Raw genomic sequence first — 22,657 nt, forward strand, 5'->3', positions numbered from 1 at the left:
TCCTCATTTCTCTCTCTTAGCCAGTACCAAATTGTTTTGCTGACCACTGCTTTATAATATAGTTTGAGATCTGGTACTGCAAGGCCACCTTCCTTTGTATTTTTTTCATTATTTCTGGATATCCTTGATGTTTCCTTCCTCCAAATGAACTTTGTTATGTTTTTTTCTAATTCAGAAGAAAAGTTTTTTGGAAGTTCAATGGGTATGGCACTAAATAAATAGATAAGTTTGGGTAGGATGGTCATTTTTATTGTTAGCTCTTCCTACCCATGAGCAGATGATGTTTTTCCAATTGCTCAGATCCAGTTTTAGTTGTGTGGAAAGTGTTTTGTAGTTGTGTTCATATAGTTCCTGTGTTTGTCTCGGCAGATAGATTCCTAAGTATTTTATATTGTCTAAGGTGATTTTGAATGGAATTTCTCTTTCTAATTCCTGCTGCTGAGATACTTTAGAGATATATAGAAATGCTGATGACTTATGTGGGTTTACTTTGTATCCTGCAACTTTGCAAAAGTTGTTGATAATTTCCACTAGCTATTTAGTTGATTGTCTAGGATTCTTTAAGTAGACCATCATATCATCTGCAAAGAGTGACAGCTTGGTCTCTTTGTTGCCAATTTTAATACCTTCAATTTCTTTTTTTTTCTCTAATTGCTACTGCTAGTGTTTCTGGTACGAAGTTAAATAATAGAGGTGATAATGGGCATCCTCGTTTCACTTCAGATCTTATTGGGAAGGCTTCCATTTTATCCCCAATGCAGATGACTTGTGCTGATGGTTTTAGATATATACTGTTTATTATTTTTAGGACAGGCCTTTCTATTCCTATACTTTCTAGTGTTTTCAATAGGAATGAGTTTTGTATTTTGTCCAAGGCTTTTTCTGCATCTATTGAGATAATCATGTGATTTTTGTTGGTTTGCTTGTTGATATGGTTGATTATGTGGATGGTTTTCCTGTTGAAACATCCTTGCATTCCTGATATAAATCCCACCTGATCATAGTGAATAACCCCCCCTGATTACTTGCTGGAGTCTTTTTGCTAGTATCCTATTTAAGATTTTTGCATTTTTGTTCATTAAGGAGATTGGTCTGTAGTTTTATTTCTCTGTTTTTGACCTGCCTGGCTTTAGAATCAGTATCATATTTGTGTCATAAAAGGAATTTGGTATTATTCCCTCTTTGCTTATTATGCCAAATAGTTTGTATAGTATTGGGATTAGCTGTTCTTTGAATGTTTGATAGAATTCACTTCTGAATCCATCAGGCCCTGAGGATTTTTTCTTAGGGAATTCTTTGATGACCTGTTCAATTTCTTTTTCTGATGTGGGATTATTTAAGAATTCTATTTCTTCTTCTGTTAATTTAGGCAATTTATATTTTTGTAAATAATCATCCATATCACCTAGATTGGCGTATTTATTGCCGCATAATTGGGGAAAATAATTTTTAATGATTGCCTTAATTTCCTCTTCATTGGAGGTGAGTTCTCCCTTTCCATCCCTGATACTGTGACTTTGATTTTCTTCTTTCCTCTTTTTTTAATTAAATTGACCAATATTTTGTCTATTTTATTTATTTTTTCAAAATACCAGATTCTATTCTTATTTATTAGTTCAACAACTCTTTCACTTTTGATTTTATTAATTTCTCCCTTAATTTTTAGGATCTCTAATTTGGTTTTCTTCTGGGGGGGATTAATTTGTTTGCTTTCAAGTTTTTTGATTTGCATGTCCAATTCATTGATCTTTACCCTTCTTAATTTGTTAATATATAAACTCAAGGATATAAATTTTCCCCTGACTACTGCTTTGGCTGCATCCCATAGAGCTTGAAAGGTTGTCTCATCATTGTCATTTTCTTCAATAAAATTATTAATTGTTTCCATGATTTGTTCTCTAACTAACCGGTTTTGGAGAATCATATTATTTAATTTCCAATTAGTTTTTGATTTGGCTCTCCATGTACCCTTAATGATCATTATTTTTATTGCTTTATGATCTGAAAAGGTTGCATTTATTATTTCTGCTTTTCTGCATTTGCATGCCATGTTTTTATGACCTAGTATATGGTCAATCTTTGTGAATGTACCATGTGCTGCTGAAAAGAAGGTGTATTCCTTTTTGTCCCTATTTATATTTCTCCATGTATCTATTAACTCTAATTGTTATAAGATTTCATTCACCTCTTTTACCTCTTTCTTATTCGTTTTTTATTTGATTTATCTAAATTTGATAGTGGTACATTCAGGTCTCCCACTAGTATAGTTTTACTATCTATTTCCTCCTTCAGTTCTACTAGTTTCTCCATTAGAAATGTGGGTGCTATTCCAATTGGTGCATACATGTTGATTAGGGATAATTCCTCATTGTCTGTACTCCCTTTTATCAGTATGTATTTACCTTCCCTATACCTTTTAATCAGGTTTATTTTTACTTTGGCTTTATCTGATATCATGATTGCAACTCCTGCCTTCTTTCTATCAGTTGAGGACCAATAGGTCTTGCTCCAACCTTTAATTCTGAACTTGTGAGTATCTACCTGTCTCAGGTGTGTTTTTTGGTAGACAACATATGGTAGGATTTTCTATTCTAATCCACTCTCCTATTCGTCTATGTTTTATAGGTGAGTTAATCCCATTCACTTTCAAAGTTATGATTGTCATTTGTGAATTCCCTACCATTTTGATATCCTCTCCTAGTTCTGTCCTTTCTTCTTTTGCTATATCCTTTTAAACCAGTGGTTTACTTTTAATCAATCCCCCTAATCCCTTCCCTTGGTATGCTTCCCTTTCTGATCTCTCCCTTTTTGTTCCCTTCTTATTTTTTAAGGTCTGTTAAGTTCCCTCCCCCCTCTCCTTCCCTCCCTTTTTGTACTCCGTCCCCATCCACCCCCCCCATAGTTTTCCCTTCTGCCTTACCCTGTAGGATAAGATAGAATTCAAGATCCCAATGGATCTAGATGCTCTTCCCTCACAGAGTTGATTTTACTGAGAGTTAGGTTTAAGTATTACCTATTAGCACCCTCTTCCTCTCCTTCTTATAAGAGTGTTCTTCCCCTCCCCTTCCTATGTGTATCTTTGTGTGAAAAATATTATTCTATTTATTTTATTTTTTTCAAGTATCTCTTGGTACCATCATCGATTCCCCCCTCCCTTTTTCTTTCTTTTTTTTTTTGTATATCATCTTATAGCCCTTAATGCCCCAATCTCTTCCTGTGAGTGATTCTTCTAATTACTATAATAATGAATACAGGTTTTGAGAGTTACAAATAACATTTTCCCCATATGTTAATATACATAATTTGATCTAATTGTAGCCCTTAAAGAAGAGAGTTTGAATAATTAAAAAAATTTTTTTCTCCTTTTCCCTCTCTTTCTTATTTACCTTTTCATGTTTATCTTGATCTTTGTGTTTGGATATCAAACTTTCCACTTAGTTCTGGTCTTTTCTTTACAAATACTTGGAAATCTTCTATTTTGTTGAATGCCCATACTTTCCCCTGGAAGTATATAGTCAGTTTTGATGGATAGGTGATTCTTGGTTGAAGACCCAGTTCTCTTGCCTTTCTGAATATTGTGTTCCAGGCCTTGTGGTCCTTTAGTGTGGAAACTGCCAGGTCTTGTGTGCTCCTGATTGGTGCTCCTTGGTATCTGAATTGTGTCTTTTTGGCTTCTTGTAGAATTTTCTTCTTAGCTTGAAAGCTTGGGAATTTGGCAATTATATTCCTGGGAATTGTCTTTTGGGGATTTATTGTAGAGGGTGTTCTATGAACTCTTTCAATGTCTCTTTTGTCCCCTTGTTCAAGAACATCAGGGCAGTTTTATTGGATGATTTCTTGAAGTATGATGTCAATATTTCTGTTTATTTCTGGCTTTTCAGGTAGACCAATGATTCTCAAATTGTCTCTCCTTCCTGTTTTCCTGATCTGTCACCTTCTCAGTGAGATATTTCATGTTTTCCTCTATTTTGTCAGTCTTTTGACTTTGCTTTATTAATTCTTGTTGTTTTGCAAGATCATTGGCTTCCAGTTGCCTAATTCTGGTCTTTAAAGACTGGTTTTCCTTTTAGGTTTGGGCTGTCCTACTTTTCGTGGCTTCCAGCTGTTTCTCCAATTGAGAGTTCTTGTCCTTTAAGCTGTTATTTTCTCTTTGAACTATTTCCCACTTCTCTTGGCAGAAGACTTCCATCTTTTTGATAAGCTCCAATTTAAATTCTTCTAGTGCTTCTGGACAATTTCCATTTTTTAGAAGGTTTTATCTTTGTTTGAATTTCCTCCTGTATTTCCTCTGTAACCTGGGTTTTTCCTCCATAAAAATTTTTGAGGATCACTGCCTTTTTTTGCTTTTCTTGGAGGGAGGTTGGGGCTCCTGTGCACAATTAGCCATCACTATGGAGGTTTTTACCTTCCCTTTTTAGTCATAGATCTGAGTGATCTGGGCAGGTTTTCTGTGTGTAGAGTTAAGGAGAAAGGATTTTGCCTGAGGCAAGTTCCCAAATCTCCACAGTCATAGCTATTTGCAGGTCTTCTCTGAGCTACCTTCCCAGGGGCATGCAGGGTCTTAGCTCCCCCATCCCTTGGAGTTTCTGGTGTAGCTGCTCCAAGGGGTAGGCCTTTGGTGGTCTTAGTCAGTTTCCAAGGACCTAGAGGAGCCCCTTGCTTGCTGTATCGGTACCCCTCGCTCACTCGCTGATTCTGAAGCATGCTGGCTCTGAGAACCCAGGGTCTGTGCTCCCCTGCCCGCCAGAGTTTCTGGTGTAGCTGCTCCCAGGGGCAAGACTTTGGTAGTCTTGGTTAGCTCCCAAGGACCTAGAGGTGCCCCTTGCTCACTCACTAATTCTGGCATGAGCTAGCTCTGACTCTGGCTGTGTAGGTGGGATGGGGGAGGGGAGATCTGCTCACGTTTGGGTGAGAGCTTTTTCACCGTTTTGTAGTGTAGAAATTCCCAATCCTATGTACCTTGAATTCTGTGCCCTACTGTAGAGTTCCTCCATGCTTCTGAAAATTGTTTTTATGGTCTTTTCAGGTAGTCTATGTCCTTAGGTGCTGGGGAGAGGAAGTGCCCTGCATCTAGACTGCTGCCATGCTTACCCAGAACTCTCTGAATCCTCTCTTTTGTTTTTTTAATACATTTTTCATCAGGTATCTCAGTCTCTTCTTTCCCTCTCCACATCATACAAAGTTTACAGAAGAAGGAGGCATCTATGTAAATCTTGTCTTTTTGTTTTGTATTTCTAGTAATTCTTTCTCTGGAGGTGAACATCTACAAATGTTCCCTCAAATAATAATTCTTTACATTAATAAATATTGATATATTGATTCAAATTTTTAAAATATAATCCTAGAAACAGGATAACATAACATCTCCAAAAATCATTCATTATGTCTCAGATCAATTTATATCTAGGATGCAAGCATTGCTCAACATTAAAAAAAAATTAGATAACATTAAAACCAAAAAACACTCATGGGTATAGAAGGGCCATTTTTTTCATTATCAATAATAGCTCTAGGGCAGGTAGAAGGCACAATTAGTAAAATACCAGGCTTGGAGTCAGGAAGACCTGAATTCAAATCCAGCCACATTATTACCTTTGTGGTCCTGCTTAACCCCATTTCCCCCAGTTTCCTAATCTGTAAAATGAGCTGCAGAAGGAATGGCAAAATACTCCAGTATCTTTGCCAATGAAAGCCCAAATGAAGTCAAAAGAGTCCAACCCATCTCAACAACAATGATAAAGGATAGGTATTTTAATTTTATTTTTTAATTCAATTTTATTTTCAGTTCCAACTTTTCTCCCTGACCTCTTCCTTTCCCACCAATGGAACTGGCAAGAAAAATAAACTACTACAAATATGTATAGTCATCCAAAACAAATTTCTAACTTAGTCATTTTTTTAAATAAAAAAAATAGAAAATACACTTCAATCTGTACTCTAAGTCCATCATTTCTCTATCTGTAGGTGGAGAGCATATTTCATAGTGTGACTTTTGGAATTGTGTTGGTTGTTATGTTCAGGAGAATTACTACATCTTTCAAAGTTGAATTATCTTTACAATATTGCTGCTAACATCTCCATTGTTCTCCTGATTCTGATCACTTCACTTTGGATCAGTTCGTACAAATCTCATATTCATTCTGAGTTTGGAGTCTTTTAGCTATCTGAGCGGAAAGACACAAGATTTTCCTACTGCCTCTTTACTCTCTTGATACTTAAGGTACATCATCAAAGTAGAGTGGTATTATAGAGAGCCTTGGACCTCTCAGCAGGTAGATGGCTTGGATCTAAGTCCCAGATTTGAAATTGATCATGGAAAAGTTACTTTATGCCTTTGCATCTCAGTGTCCCCATCTGATGGCCTCATCAAAAAAAAGAAGGAATTTGAGGGAAAGGATAAGTTTAAGGGGGAAGATGTTAAATTCCATTTCAGACATATTGAGTAAGAGCTGCCAGTGGTGGGTCTTCAGTATGGGGATATTCAACAGGCAGTTTGAGAGAGACTACTGGAGTTTAAAAGGTAAGTTGAGGACAGATATATAGAACTCAGCATCATACCCAAAAAGGTGGTAATTAAAGCCAGTTAGAAAACTTTACTAACTATAGGGGTGGGGAGAAATGGAAGAAGGCTGATGGTAGAACCTTAAAGGACACTCAGCCTTCAGAAGTGGAAAGAGGAGAAATAATGTACAACTTGGTATCTCTAACTGGATTGTAGGCTTCATGAGTCTAAGGACCACACTATGCCTAAATTTTATATATTCGCCAACATCTAGAATACAAAAAGGTGATTCAAAAATTCTTGTTGAAAACAACTCCTAAATACTTCATAACTCTATTCATTGCAATAATCTATCCAAAACCATTCTTGGGGTTTGAAGAAGGTAAAGCCATCCCACCACCTACAAGAGGAACAAGAAGCTCAAAATGCAGGACACTTACATTTTTTTATTGTCTTATACCCTTACTTGCTGTCCTAGTAACAACTCTAGGACAGAAGGGTAAAGACTAGATAAATGGGATTGAGTGACGTGGCCAAGATCACTTAGCTAGGATGCGTCTAAGGCCAGATTTGTATCCAGGTCCTCCTCACACCAGTTCTGGATATCTATGGACTGTGCCACCTAGCTGCCCTGAGACCTATATTTTTAAGCCTGGTCAACATGAAAGAACATAAAGACACAAAGCTGGTACTCTCCCAAGTAATTATGTGTTATGATAATATACCAGAAACCTCTTTAAAGTATTTTTTAAGTGTCAAACTTTGAAAAACCACCATAACCAGCACTGTGCAAAATTGAAGGGAGGGGACAGAGCAGTGGAAAGGGGTACCGAAAATGAAGAAAATATATCCAATAAGGACTTTGTGATTGAATTAGAGAAATGAGACTTACATAAAATACTGCTCCAGGTAGATGGGACAGTTTCAATGGATGACAGAAAGAAGGTTAAACTACTCGATTCTAATTTCACTTAGCAGAGGTGATCAGAACTTCCTGCTCTTCCTTCATACACTTTTCTCTTTCTTTCGATGAGAAGAATCATTTTCAGACTGTGAAGGACAGATATACACAGTTTGTTCAGGAATTTATTTTGCTTGACAATACATATTTGTTACAAGGGTTTTGTTTCTTTTTTCAGTGGAGAAGGGGGAGATGGAAGAGGGAAAAAATGCTCATTAATTAAAAGAGAAAAATTAATTTATGCTGCACTCCAGTCTGTGGTGCAAGATCAACAAGTGTTTTTATTGGGAGGAGTGGGTCTAATTGACTTCCCATCCCTGAGAAAAATTGGCTCCCCTCAAACACTGCAGGGGTAATCTCCCTTTCCAGGACCATATACACTTTGGTGGTCCAGGACCTGGACTGAGTTAAAATTTGATCCCAGACACTTTCTAATCATTTAACCCTAGGCAAATCACTTGACCTTTCTCAGCCTCAGTTTCCTCATCTGTGAAGTAGGGAAAATAAGAGTAGCTGCCTCTCACGGGTTAAGAATCAAATGAGTTAACCTGCATAAAGCACTTAGCAAACTTTAAAATGCTATATAAATGATAATTATTATTCTTATATCCCTAATACATTAGTCCATGAGAAAGAATGAGCATACTCCTCACAGAAAAACAAAATTTCTGGGCTTGAAGAAACCTCAGTGATCACGTAGACCAATCTACAATATTCCCAAAGAAATGCACAGGATAACATACCCTACAGATGGCCCTACACTTGTGCTTGAGAAGCCCCAAGAAGGAAAGATCTTAGCATCTGCTTATTAGTAAGTTCTTCCTGACCTGAAACCTCAATTGGCCTCTGCATCTTGTTCTGCCCTCTGGGGACAAGCAGAACAAATCTCTTCCTCATGACAGCTCTTCAGATACTGAAAGAAAACTATTATGTCTTGCCTGAGTCTTCTCTTCTCCACACTCAACATCCCTGGTTATTTCAGCTGTTCTGCATATGACTTGGACTCCACAGTCTTCACCATCTTGGATGCCCTCCTCTGGCTACTGTCCAGCTTATCAAAGTCTTTCCTAAAATCAGGCACCAGAACCAAAGAGAGTACTCCAAATGGGTTCTGACCAAGGCAGAGTGCAGAGAGGCTCCTTATACCTGGAAGCTTTGCCTCTCAATGCAGCCAATACACATTCAGCTGCCACATCATAATACTGGCAGTTACTAAGCTTGTAGTCCATTAGAAATCCCAGATCTTTTTCAAACTATTTTCTAACCATGCCACTCTCACCTTATACTTGGGAAGTTGATTTTTTGAATTCAAGTAAAGGACTTTACATTTGTCTCTGCTGAATTTAACCTTATTAGATTCAGCAAAAGGCTGTCAAGATACATTTGAATCCTGACTGCCATCCAGTCTACTAATTATTCTTTCAAGCTTTGTGCCACAAAGAGGCAGTGTGGTACTATGAAAGAACACCGAGTCTTTGGACCTCAGTTTCTTCACTGCAAAGTGAGGAAGTTAGAACAGATGAGCCTTTCTAGCTCTAAATCTATGATCTTGTTTGTGACCTTAGGCAAGTTACTTCCTATCTCTGGGCCTCAGTTTCCTTATGGAAAAAATAAAGGAGTTGGCCTAGATAGCCTCTGAGGGATCTTCCAACTCTTGAAATATGTTCTTGTGATGTGCAAATTTGGCGAATACCATTTATTTCAATCAATGGGAAAACTTTGAAAAAATAAGTGAGCATGCACGATATCTCCCAGTTCTATGGATAGAGGAAGCGTTATAATCAAACAAGAGATAGAGAGGATTGTGGGAGATAAAATGGATATTTTTGATTCTATGCAATTAAAAATGTTTTTTTCACAAAGTCAATACAAATAAAATGTAAAGAGAAACAGAAAATTGGGAGGGATTGTTATAGTAAGTTTCTCTCATAAGAATCACATTCTTAAAAAGGATAAGGAACTGAGTCAAATTTCTAAAAATAATTGATTATTTGATAAATGGTCAAAGGATACAAAGAGACAATTTTTAGAGGAAAAAATCCAAGCTATTAACATTGCACTAAGTCACTAATAAAAAAAGAAATGCACATATCTGCACACACCCCAAATGTATCAGACTGGTCAATACAATGAATAAGGAAAATGATAAATACAAGAGAGAACCTGATTTCTAAAAGTGGGGGAGAGGGGCACTTTAATACACTACTAGAGAGACTGTGAACTGGTCCAACCATTCTGGAAGTCAATTTGGAACAATACACAAACAGTTATTAAGCTATTTATACTCTTTTACAAAACAATACTTTTACAGGTCCATAACTCAAGGAGATTAAAAAAGAGGAGGACAAGAAGAGGACCCATGTGTACAAAAATGTTTACAGCATCTCTTATTGTGCTGGCAACAAAAGAGAAACTGAGGGGACTTCCACTAATTGGAGACTGTTTAAACAAGTTATAGTATATGAAGGTGATGGCAAGAGAAAAGAGAAAGGAGGAAAAGAATTAAATAACTACATGAAGCCAGGAGAGATAAAGGAACAAATAAACAAAACCACAAAGAGAGAACAGCAGGGGGCGATCCAGGGGAAGAGGAAGAGAGTCAATGAGAATAATACCATTTTTAAAAAGATAAAGGTAAAGCAAATGAAGAAACATAACACTGTGTTTACCACAGAAAGGGGGGATGGCAAGTTGAAAAAAATCTCCATATTGGTGATGCAGGAAAATATAAATCTAATTTTTGTAACTCTAGAAGTAAATAGATAAAAACAATTCAATAAAATGAAAAAGAATGCTCAACTTGATGAAAAAACAAAATCCCACACACTGTTGCTCATACTAAACTCATTTTTTAAAAAAACATACACAAAATAAAACTGAATGGATGGAAAAAATATTTACTATGCATTAAGTGAATCCAAAAAAAGGACTTGCAATCATGTTATCTGATAAAACAAAACCAAATATTAAAAAAATAAAAAGGAATAAACAAGGAAACGACATAATTATGAAAGGAATTATACGCAACAAACAAGGAAAGTATTATTAACATCGGTAATAAATTTTTATGCTCCGAATGCCCTATCATCCAAATTCATAAAGGAAATATTATCTGAGCTTCAAGAACATATAAACAGTAACACAAGTGACAGAGGACTTAAATAACCTCTCACATTTGCATAAATCTAACAGAAATATAAACAAAAAAGAAACTATGAGACTAAACAAATTGCTAGAGAAACCAGAACTAAAAAACTAGTGGGACATCTAAATAGGACTCTAGCTATAAAGGAACTACCACAAGAAGAAACAACTTCTTTGTTCTAATGGATTCACCAAAGAATAATTAGTGCCAAGACTTAACAAATTATTCTCAAATATTGATAAAAAGGATTCTTGAGAGGTGTTTCCTTTATGAGACAAATATAGTCCTAGCACCTAAAAGTGGGAAAGAAAAAACATAGAAGGGAAACTAGATGGCAATATCATTCATTAATATTGACTCAATTTTTAAAAACAAAACCCTATCAAACAAATTAAAAATCATTCATTACGAACAAGTAAGATTTACACTAAGAATAAAAGGATGGCTCAGAATTAAGAAAATAATCAACACACTTTATCACATTAAAAATAAAAACATCTAAAATCACATGATGATCTCAATAGATACAAAAAAGCCGTTGACAAACTATGGTACTCATTTAAGCTAAAATCAATGAAACCACATAAAGCCTTGGAATAGATGGACCTTTCCTCTTGTCATAAAAAGTATCTATCTAAATAAAAAAGCATGCACCATGTGCAATGGGGGAATTTCATTAATAAATAATAAATAAATAAATATATCAATTATAATATATAATATGCATATTATATATTATGTTCATATATTATATAAATTAATAAATTAATATAATATAATAAAGAATAAAGAATAATAAAGAATAACATAAATAAATAATAATATATAAATAACATCTGCCCCACTATTATTTGATATAGTTCTTGAATTTCTAGCAACAACAATAAAAGAAAAGAATTAATGGGATAAACATGAGTAAAGAGATAAAATCCCTCTTTCCTAATGATATAAAGAAATACTTGGAAAATCCCAGAGAAGCAACAAATATGCTAAGCGAATCAAATAATAGCTTCAGCAAAATTGAAGGCTACAAAATGAAAACTCAAAATCAACATTTCTATATAATACTAACAAAATATAAAAAGCAACAATAGAAAGGGAAATTCCATTTCATATAACTACAAAATTCATCAAGTTTCTGGGGAACGGCATCTTAAAGTGCACAAGAGACTTCTATAGATTCAATTACAAAGTTCTTTTAAAAATGAAGAATAACTTAAATAATTAGAGGAAAATTCAGTATTCATGGCTGTCATGTCAATATAATAAAAATGAAAATACTGCCAAATTAATTTCCTTTTTAATGCCATAGCAATCAAATTAAAGAAGATATTTCATAGAACCTTATAGAAGAGCAAAATTCATTTAGAAAAACAAAAGACCTATAATATCAAGGGAAATAAAAAAGAAATGAGGATAATAACAGCTGTCGTCTCTCATTTATATAGGACTTCCTATACACCAGTGCTAAGTGCTTTATACTTATTATCTCATCACAACAACCCTGGGAGGTAGGCACATACTATTATTATCTCATTTTGCAAATAAGGAGACTGAGGCATACAGAGCTTAAGTGACTTGCCCATGGTCACATAGCAAACAAATGTCTGAGGCCAAATTTGAACTTGGGCCTTCTTGACCCTAAAGCCAGCACTCTATCCAATGCACCAACCAAAAGACAAATGAAGAGGAAATTAAGGGGGTACATGGGGAAGAGCATTTCCAGACATCAAACTGTATTATAAAGTAGCAGTCACCAAAACCATCAAGGACATTAGTTAAAATATGAAAAAAATAGAGATCAATAGAACAAACTAGGTGGGAGAATCAGAAACAATAGAGCTCAATAATCTAGTGTTTGATAAAGTAGAAGTCATGATATGACTAGAGGAAAACCCTTTTATTTTATTAATAAATTGCTGCAAAAATAAAAAGCATCTGAGAGAAGTTAGGTTTAGAGCAGCACCTTACATCATATACCACAATACATCCTAAATGGATACATGGCTTTAATATTAAAGATCATACTATTGAGAAATGAACAAGGGGGCAGCTTGTTGTCTCAGTGGAGCCATGGCTAGAGACAGGAAGTCCTGGGTTCAAATCTGCCTTCAGACACTTCCTAGCTGTATGACCCTGGAAAAGTCATTTATCACCCATTGCCTAGCCCTTACCACTCTTCTACCTTAGAACCAATACTCAGTAGTAATTCTAAGATGGAAGGTAAGGGTTTAAAAATTTAACCAAAGAAATAGATCATATATCTCATAGCCCTGAGTAGGAGAGGTAGTCTTAATTAACAAGAGATAAAACAATTACAAAAAAATAGATGACTCATTATGTGAACTTGAAAAGCTGCTGCACAGACAGCATTCACACATCTAGAATAAGAAAAATCTCCACATATAAAGGTTTGGTATTTAAGATATAGAAACTAATAGCCATTCCCCAGTAGATAAGTGATCAAAGGATATGAACAGTTCTCAACAGCATTGCAAAGTATTCAGAACCACATATAAGAAATGCTCCAAATCACTAATAATAAGAAAAATACAAAACAAAACAAACCTGAACCTCCACCTCCCACACCAAAATTGGCAAAAATGACCAAAATGGCAACAGTCAGTGATGGAAAGCTAATGAAGTGAAAGGCACACTAATACATTGTCAGTGGATCTGAGAAATGGTACAACCTTTTTAAAAACAGAATTAGGCAAATAAAGTGACTAAAATGTCCATACCCTTGGAACCAGAGACTATACTACTGGGGATTATATGCCAAGTAGCCATCAATAAGAAGAAAGTCCTTACATACTCCCACATAATGTTTATAGTAGCACTTTTAACTACAAAGAATTAGGAACAAAGTAGATGCCCAACAATTGAGAGATGACAAAACAAATTGTGGCAAATGACCATAATGGAATATTACTGGGCTGTAGGAAATGATGTACATGATGAATAAAAAAAGCATGGAAACATCTATGTGAATGGATGATGCAGAGGGAAGTAAACAGAATCAAAATAAAATTTCAAAAGAGAAGTCACTTTACTTTCCTGGGCCTCAGTTTCTTCATGTAAATGTAGGTGGGGCTAGACTTCTGGAGAACCTTCCAGTTCTAGATACACATGTCAGCTCCTTTTGCTATTCCTTTTGGCAGGCCTCAGTCTCCCTTTATGTCAAGTGAGAGGGTAGGATCCAGAGAGTGTTGAATTTCCCTTTTGTTTGGCAGGAAGCCTTCTGATCCCCCTACCTCCCAGTGTACTCTGCTGTAAGGGTACCTTCTATACCTGCTATATCCCTCCCCATCCCCCCACTTAGAATATAAGGTCCCTGAAGCTAGGTGCTGCTTTTGCTTGGCATCCCTAGCATAGCCTCCAGCACCAAGGGACAGAGAATGAACTTCCAGTGCAAGTCTCTGCAATTTATGGACTTAGACTCTCAAGACATAGAGAACTGCCTAAAGTACAGAGGAGTTAACTGGCTTGCACTGGGTCACACCCTCAGTAGGGGCCAGAGAAGGAACTAGTACAAAGGGCTTCCTCACTCTAAAGCCAGTTGTCTGTCCACCATCCAATAGTGCATCAATACATTTGTTTTGAGTGAACGATTAACTGAAACTCAGATCTCCTGACTTCCAAACCAGAGGCTTTTCACCTAGAGTTGGGGGTAGGGGGTGAGGGCAAGGAGGGCGGGGGTAGGGGTACACACAACCTGCAAGCGAGGCAGAGGGCTTTAGATTAGATCCAGTAGGAAAGAGTGGCCTGGATGACTCAGGATCATTCCTCTGAGTACACTGGGTGACAGCATTCAGTACACTGGACAGCTCCCTGCCTGGGTGCTCTTTCTCACTGAGCCACCAAATGCCCTCTCTGCATGTTCCACCCTCTTTAACTCTGGCTGATAAGGGACTTTGAAGCTGAACAGAGAGAAAACTGGCTCCTGATAATAACTTCCTCTCTGCAAAATCTGCCCCTTTTAAAAATAGAAAACATTGAAAGAACCTTTTCATACCCAGTTCAAATGTGACTGAGTACATGTTCAATTTCAAACAGTGAGTGTCAGGCAGTAAATATTTTTGTAATGTAGCCACTTAAATGGAAATCATAGCAAGTGTCACTTAGAAGTAAAGAATGAAACCTTAGCAGAAAAGTAGGAGGCTGGAGGAACCTTGCTGGAGGAACAGCAACAGCACCCAAGTCTAGATCTGAGAGAATCCTCAGAAGCCCTGGGGTCTAATCCCCTCATATGACTGAGGGAAAAACAAAGGGCCAAGGGAAGGTGGGGGGGGGGGGCTTAGCCAAATAAGAACCTAGCTTTCATGTTGGCAGGGAAGCAAACAGGCACTGTGGTCAAACCCTTTTATTTACAGGTAGGTAGACTGAGACCTAGCCAGAGGAATAACTAAATGAAATCAGACCCATGCTTATTAGTCTTCATCTAGTGCAATTTCCTCTTTGTAGGAGGGAAAATAAATCTGCATAATAGGAGAGTAAGTGTAGAGGAAAAGGGCCAAAAGAGCCATTTGGGCAACCCTTCAGTAGTTTGGGTGAGCAAAGTGACACCCAGACAGGGAAAACGACTAATCAGATCCTGGCTCTAGAGCTAAGGAAAACCTCAGAAACCATCTAGTAAAAAAACCCTTCATTTTACTGAGGAAGAGCCTGAGGCCCAGGGAAGGGCAATAAATATGTCTTACCAAGGAACCTGGAACAAAAGCTGCAAGGAACCCTGGAAGCCATTTTGTTTGACACCTTCATTTTACAGCTGAGCAGTGGGAAAACCAGGGAGAGGCAATTCTTATGTATAATCAAGGAAGCCTGCAGATCTCAGGCTAGCAGGGACCCTGAAAGCCCTTTTGTTCAACCCTTCCTTTTACAGGCTAGGAAAATGAGGCTGGGGAGAATCAAGGAACATGCTTAACCCAGGAACCTGGATCAAAAACTGGGAAGGTCCCTGGAGGCCATTTTGTTCAACCCCTTCTTTTTACAGATGAGCAAAACAGGACCCAGGAAGGGAATTGACTTTGAAGAATAGGAGCCAGAAGGGACCCTTATAAGGCATCATTGAGTCCATCCCCTTCCTTTTACAGGGGAGGAAATCATCCCCAAGGGGAGTAAAAGGTCTGAGTATAGCCTGAGTCTCCAGCCAGAAGTGGCCTCGGAAGCCATTTTGTCCAAGTCCTTCATTTTACAGACAAGCAAAATGAGACCCTGGGAGGGACAATGACAAAGCATCTTTGTAGCCTTCAAAAGGGACCTTGGAGCCCTTTTGCTCCAACATTATCATTTTTCAGATAAGGAAACTGAGGCTGAAGGTAAGGAAATACTTTAAGATAGTGTAAGTCTCACGAGAGCTAAAAGGGACCAAATATACTATCCATTTCAATCCCCTCATTTTCCAAATAAGGATATCAAGACCCAGGAATGTAAAATGATTCAGAACATAAGGAGGCTACAGCTGGTGCTTGAAGAGATTTCAGACACCATCTAGCCCACCTCCTTTCTTTTACAGATGAGGAAATGGAGGCCCAACAAGGGGAAGTGACTTACCATAACATGGACTTAGAGCTAGAGCTGAAAGGGACCTCTGAGGCTACCTAGGCCAACCCTCTGATTTTCCAGAGCAGGGAGGTTATGTGGCAATGCATAATAGGAGTTTAAACCTTAGACCCAGGTAAGCCAAACCTTTTACTTCAGACATAAGAAAACCAAGGGCCCTGGTGAAGCTCTTTAAGATAATAGTCTAGATTTGGAGCTGAAAGTGACCCCAGAAGCCATCTCATCTCTTAGGATTCCAGATGAGGAAAATGAGATCCCAATTTAGAATACTAAAACTGCACATCTAGAACTGGAAGAGGCCGTCCAGTCCAATTTACTCATTTTACAAAGGAAATCAAGGCTCAGGGAGCTGACATGACTTGCTAGACTCTCCCTCCCTTTCAAGACCACTCGTTGGCTATGTTACTACAGCTGTCATTCAGTTCAGTTATGGATAAATTCAATGGCTTCTTTGATCCCTTCCAACTCTCAATCTCCCCAAGTCTTTTCAGACATGGATGGGTTGCAATGAATGAAATCAGTGACCCATCTATGTCCTGGGATCACATTAAATGGAGGGCTTTTTAGAAAAATAGGGAAATGGGAGCGGGGAGGGAAGCTTTAAAGGCTTTGTGCAAAGCCTGAGCCTTACCTTTGAATCATCTTCACGGAATATGCCACTGGGAGCGGGAGCATCTTCGGGAGCCTCACAGGCGCATCGAGTTCCCCCAATCAGGAAGGTGCTGGGGATGAGAAAACCAAATTTTGGCTTCTGCTCCACAGCCTACACCTCCTTTGTAGAGATCATCCAGCAAAAAGGGCGGGGAAGGCTGAAGCAGCTGCCCTGAGCAAGAGCATTTCCTATGGCTGATGCTGCCCTCTAAAGGTTGCTAGAAAGATAGAGCCTTGAACAAAGGAAGGGGAGAGGGCTGTGCATAAGGAGCCCTAGGATGAGCCACAGCCCTGAATCTGTGCATCCACAGCCCTTCTGACAAGCAGCAGGAAGGAAGCTTCCATTTTGGACCTCACTGAACCAGAGATACCTCAATTCCCTTCCCAAGTAGAGTAATCATCTAGGAATTACATTGGCCTGGCAAAGAGTGAGAGCCAAGGATCCCTCCCTTGGCAGAGTCGGGTTGGATGAGCTGATGAATCATCCCTAGGATTCTCTTCTGTGTCATTTTGTCCTGCAAAATGGCTTCCCTTCCTCCCAAACCAGCTCAGCCTTCCACCACCACCCCCCACCCAGGTCACCCTCTTTGAGGCCAAAGCTTTCAACAGCTTTCTCTGCACCTTGCCTTGAGAATTATGTAATCCTAGAGCTATGGCTCTGAGGAGGCCATCTAATCCAACCTTTTCCTTTTACAAAGGAAGAAAGTGAGGCCCAGGGAGGTGAATTCCCACTGGATCCTAGGTCTACAGCTCAAAGGGACCTTGGAGGCCATCTAGTCTAAGCCCTGCTCATGTTACAGAGAAGGAAACTAAAGCCCCGGGAAGTTTACTTGACCAAGGTCATACATAGGATCACAGATGTGAAGTTAGCAAGGAGCGAAGATGTCAACTAGCCCACCCCCTTCATTTTGCATAGAAAGATACTAAGAGCCATGGAGGTGAAACAATCCACACCCCCAGATCATATGAATAGAAGAATTTCAAGACTCAAAATCCTCCTTCTATGTGTTTATCTTTGTCTCTGCTCCTAAAGCTTAAATTCCCTCTGAGAATAGAAATCAACTTTTACCTTCCTTTACATCTCCAGTGATGCCTGACACATAATGGTTGGTAGATAAATGTTTAGTGACTCAGTGAAAGAAGAATACATTCTCTATTCAAGGACAGGAGATAAGGGCAAGAGACCAAATATTACTAAAATTGACAAAGAAGACAGTTTGAACAAAAATGCATGGTTTATTTTTCAAGGGCAGCAAGTGCTTGTTATATCAGTGGAAGAGACTTTTCCCTCTTCTTTTCATAGGGGTAGGGGATTTTTTATTAGGCAACTAGGTTTTTGCAGGATTTCTACATTTTAAGGCCATCAATATGTGGCAAAATGATTTTGGTCTCCCCCCCCCCCTCACACACACACACACACTCACAAGCACACCCATAATCCCAGGGTTTTCTTTTCCCTCTTTCACTGGAATGACTATATAGCTAGAGGGATTTTAGAAGCCATTAGAGGCCACCAAATCCAACCCCATCATTTTATAGGAGAGAAAACTGAGGCGGAGACAAGTTAAGTGACTTTTAGGCAAATCATCTCTTCAGGAGCTGAGGTCAGATTCCAACTCAAGGTTCTGACTTCAACCAGATTATTCTATCAAATCACACTGAACTGCCTCCCAGATAACTCCCATGTATAAAATTCTCACTTCCCTTTCTAGCTCTCTCTCTCCCTTTTGGAAATTTATCTCTGTCCCTCACCATTCTCTATAATCACTAGTCTATACTTAGTCAACTTTTCTTCCTTGTTTTCTTTTTCATTTCAACTCCATCTCTAGGAACCTATGCTTCTGACTCAATGTCCCCCCACATGCCCAGCTATCCTTTCCCTTTCACTCAACCTTTTCCCTGCCTTCAGCAAGCCCTTCCCTTTGTCTCTCCCTTCTCACAAGTCTTTTGCTTTGCTCTCCTTCACACTCAATGAGAAGTCTTTTCCTTTTCTTACTGTAACCAATATCAACACAGAATCAAAGCTAGAAGGAACTCACAAGGTCACTATGTCCAACTCTATCATTTTAGGGCAGAATATAAAAGGCTTAGACACTTAAAGTGACTTACCCAAGGTCACACATCTAGAAAGAATGTGTGTGAGGAAGCATTTGAACTCAGATCATATGGGCTCCTAACAACACTGTTTTCTAAACATGGACTTAGGTGTATCACTCCACAAATTGCTTCCAAACTTCATTTGCTCCTTCTCTCTATATCCAGCCCCTTCTCTAATTCAAAATGCCTCTCCCTCTTTCTTCATCCTCTTTAAAACCTTTTTTTTATTTGCTCTCATTCCCATCCAATAATATCTGACCTTTTCTCATTCTCTATATTGTCAATACTGTCATAGATTTAATGCTAGAAGGAACCTTAGGGTTCACTGAGTCAACTCCATTCAATTTCATTCAATTACAACTGAAGACATAGAAGCTTAAACACTTTTAAGTGGATAGCCTAGTTTCAAATGATTACAAAGAAAGGGAAGCAAAATTTAAACTCAGGCCCCAAAACATTAAAGATCAGATCATTGAGGGATTTCACTTTGTGACACACATATTTCCCACATCCTCCCTTCCTAATTCTCACTTCTATTGCCCCTCCCTGGTACCCTGTTCCCTCTCACTATGTTTTCTATGGCAGCCATAAGATCATGGATCTTCAGCCTGATTATACACCTTTAAGAAAAGTCAGCCCCATGATTTAACTAAACAGAAAACTGAGGCTAAGAGTGATTAAGTGACTTATCCAGTGTAACACCATATGTCTGCAGCCATGGTGGGCTTTCAACTCCTATAGTCAATTCCAGTTATCCATTCACAATATCCAAGTTTCTATTTACTAGAACACTTACCTAACTTGCCTTAACCTTGCCAGGTTTCCATTCCCTTTTTATCTCTCCCTCTCCTATGGTCTTTTATGTCTTCCTCATTTTCCTCCACAATGGGCTCTTCACTCACTCCTTTGCTCCTAATCATGAGGTTTTTTTCTCTCTCCTTTTCTGTGTCCCTCTTCTTTGTTTCTTGAATGGTATCTCTGTTTGTCTGTCTTTATTTCTGTTTGTCTGTCTCTATCTCTCTGTCTATATCTCTGTCTCTGTGTTTTTCTTAATATCTCACTACCACTGTCTTTATCTCTATCTCTCTATCTCTCCCTCTCCCATACATAACACATACAAATAAAATCTCTGTCTCCCTCCCTCTTCCCTTCCCTACCTCTTATTTAAAAACTTTTTCTCAATATACTAATTCATAACCATAAATAATTTGTCTTTTCTTTTTCCCTTATAACTATAATCACTAAACTATAAATCACAAACTCAAATGAACCCTAGGGGCCACTGGGTCCAACTCCATTACAATAAAAATTGAAGAGAGAGGATTACACACTCTTAACTAAACTGCTCAGGTTCAAACATTTATTCCCAAATGTTAACTAGGATTTGAACTTTGCTCATTCTTAATTAATTTTCTCACTAGGAGACCTGGCTTTTTGGGTCTACATATTCCCCATCACAGCATATATTTCTATTTGCTGTGGATGGTTCTCTCTGTCTCCTTCTCATCCTCAGTCTCCAATCCCTAAATAGATCTCTTTCTGCTCCAAGCTTAATGCCAAGTGGGCATCCTTATCTCCGAGCACTCACAGAATCCAAGAGCTAGAGTATCATTAGACTCTATTGGAATCTGCCTAACCAATTTAATGAGGAGAAAATTGCGGCTGACAGTGGTTAAGTGACTTCTCCACAGTAATGTAGTTTATCAGAACTATGCTGGGATATGAATTAAAAAAAAACGCATCTTCCAGTAGAGTGCTCTAACTACCATGGCACCTTGCTGGCTTCTTCTACAATCACCAGGTAGACCTTCCCTTTGCATCTCTCCACCATATGTGGTCTCATTTTTATTTTTCATTTTCCTCCATAAAGGGCTCATCCTTTGATCAATACTTTGTGGTTCTCTGTGGGTCTGTGTTTGACTCCATCTTTCTTGATGCATCCATCTCTGGTTTTCTTTTTCTATATTACTGCAACTCTCTCATTTTGTCCCTATATATCACTCTGTATCTATCTTCTATTTTTCTCTCTGGCTCCATCTCTATTCCTCCCTTTCCCTCTCAATCTCCTCAAAAGCATTTTGCCTCTTTTTGATTCCCATCCAATGAAACATGGCCTTTTCTTTTGCTCCCTGTTATCAATGTGAACAAAGATTATGAACTGGGAGGAAATGTAGGCACCTCAGCCTCTGACCCCATTATGGAAAAATACTGGAATGGAAATATGTTATCTATATGATATGGGGCCAAATTATTATTAAAAATGATAACTAGGATCTGAACTCATCATTCTGACTTCCAAAAGGATTCTACTGGGAGACTTGACTATTTTGGTGTACATATTACCTCCACTACACAGTGTTCCTGTGGACACTTCCCCCTCTGTTTCCTCATCCATGATGCCTGATTTCTCCTAAATCCATCTCTCTCTATTCCAAGGTTAATCTCAAACTGGACATCCTTTTCTCTTTGGCACCCCAAAGATCTTATAGCTCACCATCATCAAAAACAGTCATAGGAATTTAGTGTGAAGAAAACTGAGGCTGACACGAGTTAAGTGACTTGTCCAGAGTAACACAGCTAGTCAGTGGCTGGGATTTGAACACAAAAGTAAACTCCAGGTAGGGGCTTTTCTTTTTCTTTTTCTCTCTTTCACTCGGTCCCTGCATACCTGTATTTCTACTCTCTCTCTCTCTCTCTCTCTTTCCCTTACTATACAGTCCCCTCTTTTTCACTCTCCCTCTCTGGATATCCTCTTCAATAGCTTTTTTCCTTGCTCTCATTCCCCCTCAGACAACAAGTGACCTTTTCTAATATGCTCATAGATTGAGAGCAGGATGGAAGTGAAGGGGCCATTTAATCAATCTCTAATTATGATGGAAGAGAGGCTTAGATACTCTAAGTGGATTGGCCAGTTTCAAACTCTGAGCTATGATCTGAATGTGGGACCTCACGACATCAAAGATTGGTCCACTAAGAGATGTAACTGTGATATACACATCCTTCTCACACTCCTTGTCAGTTCTCCCTTCTGTCTCTCTCCCATCCTTGATGTTCTTTTTCCTCTAACTTTCTTCTCCCTTTCAAATCTATAAGGGCTTTCTATGCTCTCTCTGACACCCATAAGATCATGGAATTTCAGTATCATTAGACACCATCAAGACCAGCTCCATGAGTTTACTAAAGGGGAAACTGAAGCTGACAGGGATTAAATTACTTCTCCAGAGTAATACAGCTAATTGTTGGCAGTTGATGTGCAATTTAAATTCAAAAACTCAACTCAAGGTATAATGCTCTCTCCATTAGGATTTTAGTTGCCTTACCCCACACTTCTTAGGTGTCTCTTACTTTTTCATGTCTCCCTCACCCATAGTCTCTTCCCTCTATTGCTGACTGTCCTCCACAAAGGTCTCTTGGCCCAATTCTTTGCCCATTACCAAATGGTTTTTCTTTCTTTCTCTGTTTGGTTCACCTTTGGTTATTTAGAAGAACTAGCTACTTCTGCCCAAACCAGGTTCTTTCCTCAACTATCTCTTCTCCCTAGGGCTTTTTTCTACTCAATGGCCTATTCCTACAATGTCTTTCAATCACTTCTCTGCAGAATTACAAGGGAGTGCTTTTCTATGTGTCATACTTAAACAAATTGGACTGGACAGATATCTCAGTCCAGTGAAATGTATCATTGTTTAGAGAAGGAAACATTGCATATGAAAGATTTAAAAATGGACCTTAGGAAACCTAC

At 38.3% G+C, this 22,657-nt stretch overlaps 1 long non-coding RNA gene across 2 annotated transcripts in view; it reads right to left on the reverse strand.

Annotated features, from left to right (window-relative positions):
• LOC103103093 (uncharacterized) overlaps nt 1-22,657 on the reverse strand; it is a 107,735-nt gene that overhangs the window by 17,561 nt on the left and 67,517 nt on the right. For both annotated transcript variants that reach the window (XR_008914673.1, XR_008914674.1), the window contains 2 exons: nt 16,802-16,892; nt 7,395-7,552 (listed from right to left, as the gene is read on the reverse strand). This is a non-coding gene — a long non-coding RNA (uncharacterized LOC103103093). The remainder of the gene's footprint in view (nt 1-7,394; nt 7,553-16,801; nt 16,893-22,657) is intronic.

Source organism: Monodelphis domestica, chromosome X (assembly GCF_027887165.1).
Source record: "Monodelphis domestica isolate mMonDom1 chromosome X, mMonDom1.pri, whole genome shotgun sequence".
Taxonomy (NCBI): Eukaryota; Metazoa; Chordata; class Mammalia; order Didelphimorphia; family Didelphidae; genus Monodelphis; species Monodelphis domestica.